Here is a 7,541-nt window from a genome sequence, read left to right on the forward strand (position 1 = left end):
TCCTCCTTTCCTGGACTCCTGGGCTCCTCTAACTAGCAGAAGGGGGAGGAGCCAAGATGGCGGAGGAATAGGACGGGGAGACCACTTTCTCTCCTACAAATTCATCAAAAGAATAACTGAACACAGAGCAAACTTCACAAAACAACTTCTGATCGCTACCTGAGGTCATCAGGCTCCCAGAAAAGCAGCCCATTGTCTTTTAAAGGAGGTAGGACAAAATATAAAAGATAAAAAGAGAGGCAAAAGAGCTAAGGATGGAGATCCGTCCCGGGAAGGGAGTCTTAATAGAGGAAGTTTCCAGACACCAGGAAACCCTCGCAATGGCGGGTCTGGGGGAAGTGTTTGAATCTCGGAGGGCAACCTGACTGGGAGGGGAACAATAAATAAAACCCACAGGTTACAAGCCTAAAAGCAACTCCCAGCAGAAAAGTATCCCAGACACCCGCATCCGCCACCAGCAAGTGGGGGCGGAACAGAGAGGAGCGGGCGGCATTGCTTAGGGTAAGGACCGGGCCTGAGTGCCCTGAGGACAATCAGAGGGAGCTTTTGTGAGTTACCAACTTAAACTATGGGAGAGCAAAAGAGATAGAGAAAATTAACCGGCCCGAACACACTGCCGGCCGTTCGCAGAACAAAGGGACCGAGAAAGTCCAGAAAAGAGCTCACAGGCTGCGGGCTGGCCCAGCCTCGCTGGAGGCAGGAGGCAGGGGGGAGGGGAAGGGGCAGGCTTGGTCCCAAGGACCGCATCCCCTGCCGCACTGCAAACAGGCCCCCAGTTTCTAATCAAAGGCCTCCTGAGATTCTGGATGGTCGACATCCGCTGGGAGGGTCATGGCGAGACAGAGGGCAGAGACACCCGACCGGCGCGGGCGGGGACTGGGGCTGGGGACACGGAGGGCAGAAGGCGCATGGACCGGACTGGTGCCAGCGGAAACTGAGACTGAGACAGCGGAAGGGAAAAGGCGTGCGGCACCCAGGTTGAGTGCTCCCGTCAATCCCCTGGCTGCCTGAACCGCTCTGACGGGGAAGGCACAAAGAGCAGGTGCAGCTTTTTATTCCGCGCTTTTGTGGAACACCCGAGGGCTGGAACCACGCGCAGCGCAGGGCACGCTCCATATAGAGCAGCCGGGATCCTGAGCAGCGCAGACGGAGAAAGCAGCACCAGCCCCTCCTCGCAGCGCGACGGAACTAGCAACCTGAATAAGAGACCACCTCCACCCGCCTGTGTCAGGGCGGAAATGAGGCTCTGAAGAGCCCGGCAAACAGAAGCCAAATAAACAAAGGGAACCACTTCAGAAGGGACTGGTGCAACAGATTAAAATCCCTGTAAAAAACACCGACTACACAGGAAGGGGCCTGTAGATATCGAGAAGTATAAGCTGGAAAGAGGAGCTATCTGAAACTGAGCCGAACCCACACTGAACGCAACAGCTCCAGAGAAATTCCTGGATATATTTTTACTTTTTTTTTTTTTTAAGTAAGAAAAAAATTTATTTTTTATTTTTTATTTTTTATTTTTTCTCTTTTATTTTCTTTTAAAATTCCCTATTACTTCCCCGTTACTGCTTAACTTTCATTTTCATAGATTTTTAGGTTTTTTTAATTAGGGAAAATTTTTTTTCTTCTTTTTTTTCCTTTTTCTCTTCTATTTTCTATTTTTCTTTTTCTCTTATTTCGTTTTAAAGTCCTCTATTACTCCTCTACTACTCCTTAATTTTCATTTTCATTACACTATAACCTTAAAAAAAAAAAACAGAGAAGCCCTATTTTTAAACCAAACTTCATATATATATTTCTAAATTTTTTGGTGTGTGTTTTGGTTTTTGTTTTTAATATAGTATTTTTAAGAGTCTAACCTCTACTCTAGATTTTTAATTTTTGTTTTTCAGTATATGATATAAATTGTGAACATTTAAGAATCCAATATTCAGTTCCCATTTTTTATCAAGAGTGTGTTGATTATTCTCTCCCAATCTTGACTCTCTGTTTTCTACCTCAGAACACCTCTATTTCCTCCTTTCCCCTTCTCCTCCCAATCCAATTCTGTGAATCTTTGTGGGTTTCTGGCCTACGGAGAACACTCTGGGAACAGACAGCTGCGTAGATCTGTCTCTCTCCTCTTGAGTCCCCCTTTTTCTCCTCCTGCTCATCTCTATCTCCCTCCTCCCTCTCCTCTTCTTCATGTAACTCTGTGAACCTCTCTGGGTGTCCCTAACAGGGGAGAATCTTTTTACCATTAACCTAGAAGTTTTATTATCAGTGCTGTATAGTAGGAGAAGTCCTGAGACTACTGGAAGAATAAAACTGAAATCCAGAGGCAGGAGACTTAAGCCCAAAACCAGAGAACACCAGAAAACTCCTGACTACATGGAACTTTAAGTAATAAGAGACCGTCCAAAAGCCTCCATACCTACACTGAAACCAACCACCACCCAAGAGCCAATAAGTTTTAGAGCAAGACATACCTCACAAATTCTCCAGCAATGCAGGGACAGAGACACATCTCAAACTCATTACTGGGCACTCCATTGCACTCCAGAGTGAAGAAATCAAGTTCCATGCACCAGAACACCGACGCAAGCTTCCCTAACCAGGAAACCTTGACAAGCCAATCATCCAACCCCACCCACTGGGTAAAATCTCCACAATAAAAAGGAACCACAGACCTCCAGAATACAGAAAGCCCACTCCAGACACAGCAATCTAAACAAGATGAAAAGGCAAAGAAATACCCAACAGGTAAAGGAACATGAAAAATGCCCACCAAGTCAAACAAAAGAGGAGGAGATAGGGAATCTACCTGAAAAAGAATTTAGAATAATGATAATAAAAATGATCCAAAATCTTGAAAACAAAATGGAGTTACAGGTAAATAGCCTGGAGACAAAGATTGAAAAGATGCAAGAAATGTTTAATAAAGACCTAGAAGAAATAAAAAAGAGTCAATTAAAAATGAATAATTCATGTAATTAAAAATGAATAATACATGTAAATCTATGGCTGATTCATATCAATGTATGACAAAACCCACTGAAATGTTGTGAAGCAATTAGCCTCCAACTAATAAAAAAATTTAAAAAAAAAAAAAAATGAATAATTCAATGAATGAGATAAAAAACACTCTGGAGGGAACCAAGAGTAGAATAACGGAGGCAGAAGATAGGATAAGTGAGGTAGAAGATAAAATGGTGGAAATAAATGAAGCAGAGAGTTAAAAAGAAAAAAGAATAGAAAAAAAATTGAGGACAACCTCAGGGACCTCTGGGACACTGTGAAACGCCCCAACATTCGAATCATAGGAGTCCCAGAAGAAGAAGACAAAAAGAAAGGCCATGAGAAAATACTCGAGGAGATAATAGCTGAAAACTTCCCTAAAATGGGGAAGGAAATAGCCACCTAAGTCCAAGAAACCCAGAGAGTCCCAAACAGGATAAACCCAAGGTGAAACACCCCAAGACACATATGAATCAAATTAACAAAGATCAAATACAAAGAACACATATTAAAAGCATCAAGGGAGAAACAACAAATAACACTCAAAGGGATTCCCATCAGGATAACAGCTGATCTATCAATAGAAACCCTCCAGGCCAGAAGGGAATGGCAGGACATACTGAAAGTAATGAAAGAGAATAACCTACAACCTAGATTACTGTACCCAGCAAGGATCTCATTCACATATGAAGGAGAATTCAAAAGCTTTACAGACAAGCAAAAGCTGAGAGAATTCAGCACCACTAAACCAGCTCTTCAACAAATGCTAAAGGACTTTTTCTCTGGACAGGAAATGGAGAAAGGATGTATAAACGTGAACCCAAAACAACAAAGAAAATGGCAACAGGACCATACCTATCAATAATTACCTTAAATGTAAATGGGTTGAATGCCCCAACCAAAAGACAAAGGCTGGCTGAATGGATACAAGAACAAGACCCCTATATATGCTGTCTACAAGAGACCCACCTCAAAACAAGAGACACATACATACTAAAAGTGAAGGGCTGGAAAAAAAACATTTCACGCAAAAGGAGACCAAAAGAAAGCAGGAGTCGCAATACTCATATCAGATAAAATAGACTTTCAAATAAAGGATGTGAAAAGAGACAAAGAAGGACACTACATAATGATCAAAGGATCAATCCAAGAAGAAGATATAACAATTATAAATATATATGCACCCAACATAGGAGCACCGCAATATGTATGGCAAATGCTAACGAGAATGAAAGAGAAAATTAATGGTAACACAATAATAGTGGGAGACTTTAATACCCCACTCACAACTATGGATAGATCAACTAAACAGAAAATTAACAAGGAAACACAAACCTTAAATGACACAATGGACCAGCTAGACCTAATTGATATCTATAGGACATTTCACCCCAAAACAATCAACTTCACCTTTTTCTCAAGTGCACATGGAACCTTCTCCAGAATAGATCACATCCTGGGCCATAAATCTGGTCTTAGAAAATTCAAAAAAATTGAAATCATTCCAGTCATCTTTTCTGACCACAGTGCAGTAAGATTAGATCTCAATTACAGGAAAAAAAATTGTTAAAAATTCAAACATATGGAGGCTAAATAACACGCTTCTGAATAACCAACAAATCATAGAAGAAATCAAAAAAGAAATCAAAATATGCATAGAAATGAATGAAAATGAAAACACAACAACCCAAAACCTATGGGACACTGTAAAAGCAGTGCTAAGGGGAAGGTTCATAGCATTACAGGCTTACATCAAGAAACAAGAAAAAAGTCAAATAAATAACCTACCTCTACACCTAAAGCAACTAGAGAAGGAAGAAATGAAGAACCCCAGGGTTAGCAGAAGGAAAGAAATCTTAAAAATCAGGGCAGAAATAAATGCAAAAGAAACTAAAGAGACCATAGCAAAAATCAACAAAGCTAAAAGCTGGTTTTTTGAAAAAATAAACAAAATTGACAAACCATTAGCAAGACTCATTAAGAAGCAAAGAGAGAAGAACCAAATTAACAAAATTAGAAATGAAAATGGAGAGATCACAACAGACAACACTGAAATACAAAGGATCATAAGAGAGTACTACCAGCAGCTCTATGCCAATAAAAGGGACAACTTGGAAGAAATGGACAAATTCTTGGAAAAGTATAACTTTCCAACATTGAACCAGGAAATAATAGAAGACCATAACAGTCCCATCACAAGCAAGGAAATCGAAACTGCAATTAGAAATCTTCCAGCAAACAAAAGCCCAGGACCTGATGGCTTCACAGCTGAATTCTACCAAAAATTTAGAGAAGAGCTAACACCTATCTTACTCAAACTCTTCCAGAAAATTGCAGAAGAAGGTAAACTTCTAAACTCATTCTATGAGGCCACCATCACCCTAATTCCAAAACCAGACAAAGATGCCACAAAAAAAGAAAACTACAGGCCAATATCACTGATGAACATAGATGCAAAAATCCTTAACAAAATTCTAGCAAACAGAATCCAACAACATATTAAAAAAATCATACACCATGATCAAGTGGGCTTTATCCCAGGCATGCAAGGATTCTTTAATATCCACAAATCAATCAATGTAATACACCACATTAACAAATTGAAAGATAAAAACCTTATGATTATCTCAATAGATGCAGAGAAAGCTTTTGACAAAATTCAACACTCATTTATGATTAAAACTCTCCAGAAAGCAGGAATAGAAGAAACATACCTCAACATAATAAAAGCTATATATGACAAACCCACAGCAAGCATCACCCTCAATGGTGAAAAATTGAAAGCATTTCCCCTGAAATCAGGAACAAGACAAGGGTGCCCCACTCTCACCACTACTATTCAACATAGTGTTGGAAGTTTTGGCCACAGCAATCAGAGCAGAAAAAGAAGTAAAAGGAATCCAGATAGGAAAAGAAGAAGTGAAACTCTCGCTGTTTGCAGATGACATGATCCTCTACATAGAAAACCCTAAACACTCTACCAGAAAATTACTACAGCTAATGAATGAATATACTAAAGTTGCAGGATATAAGATTAACACACAGAAATCCCTTGCATTCCTATATACTAACAATGAAAAAACAGAAAGAGAAATTAAGGAAATAATACCATTCACCATTGCAACAAAAAGAATAAAATACTTAGGAGTATATCTACTTAAAGAAACAAAGGACCTGTACATAGAAAACTATAAAACACTGATGAAAGAAATCAAAGAGGACACAAACAGTGGAGAAACATACCTTGTACATGGATTGGAAGAATCAATATTGTCAAAATGGCTATTCTACCCAAAGCAATCTATAGATTCAATGCAATCCCTATCACGTTACCAACGGTAGTTTTCACAGAACTAGACCAAATAATTTCACAATTTGTATGGAAATACAAAAAACCTTGAATAGCCAAAGTAATCTTGAGAAAGAAGAATGGAACTGGAGGAATCAACCTGCCTGACTTCAGACTCTGCTACAAAGACACAGTCATCAAGACAGTATGCAACCTAGATGCCCATCAGCAGATGAATGGATAAGGAAGCTGTGGTACATATACACCATGGAATATTACTCAGCCATTAAAAAGAATTCATTTGAACCAGTCCTAATCAGATGGATGAAGCTGGAGCCCCTTATACAGAGTGAAGTAAGCCAGAAAGATAAAAAACATTACAGCATACTAACACATATATATGAAATTTAGAAAGATGGTAACGATAACCCTATATGCAAAACAGAAAAAGAGACGCAGAAATACAGAACAGACTTTTGAACTCTGTGGGAGAATGTGAGGGTGGGATATTTCAAAAGAACAGCATGTATACTATCTATGGTGAAACAGATCACCAACCCAGGTGGGATGCATGAGACAAGTGCTCTGGCCTGGTGCACTGGGAAGACCCAGAGGAATCGGGTGGAGAGGGAGGGGGGAGGGGGGATCGAGATGGGGAATACGTGTAAATCTATGGCTGATTCGTATCAATGTATGACAAAACCCACTGAAATGTTGTGAAGTAATTAGCCTCCAACTAATAAAAAAAATTAAAAAATAAAAAATAAATAAATTTAAAAAAAGACAGTATGGTACTGGCACAAAGACAGAAATAGAGATCAATGCAACAGAATAGAAAGCCCAGAGATAAATCCACGAACCTATGGACACCTTATCTTTGACAAAGGAGGCAAGGATATACAATGGAAAAAAGACAACCTCTTTAACAAGTGGTGCTGGGAAAACTGGTCAACCACTTGTAAAAGAATGAAACTAGAACACTTTCTAACACCATACACAAAAATAAACTCAAAATGGATTAAAGATCTAAATGTAAGACCAGAAACTATTAAACTCCTAGAGGAGAACATAGGCAAAACACTCTCCGACGTAAATCACAGCAAGATCCTCTATGACCCACCTCCCAGAATATTAGAAATAAAAGCAAAAATAAACAAATGGGACCTAATGAAACTTAAAAGCTTTTGCACAACAAAGGAAACTATAAGCAAGGTGAAAAGACAGCCTTCAGAATGGGAGAAAATAATAGCAAACGAAG

The sequence above is a fragment of the Cervus canadensis genome, chromosome 26 (genome assembly GCF_019320065.1).
Source record: "Cervus canadensis isolate Bull #8, Minnesota chromosome 26, ASM1932006v1, whole genome shotgun sequence".
Classification (NCBI taxonomy): domain Eukaryota; kingdom Metazoa; phylum Chordata; class Mammalia; order Artiodactyla; family Cervidae; genus Cervus; species Cervus canadensis.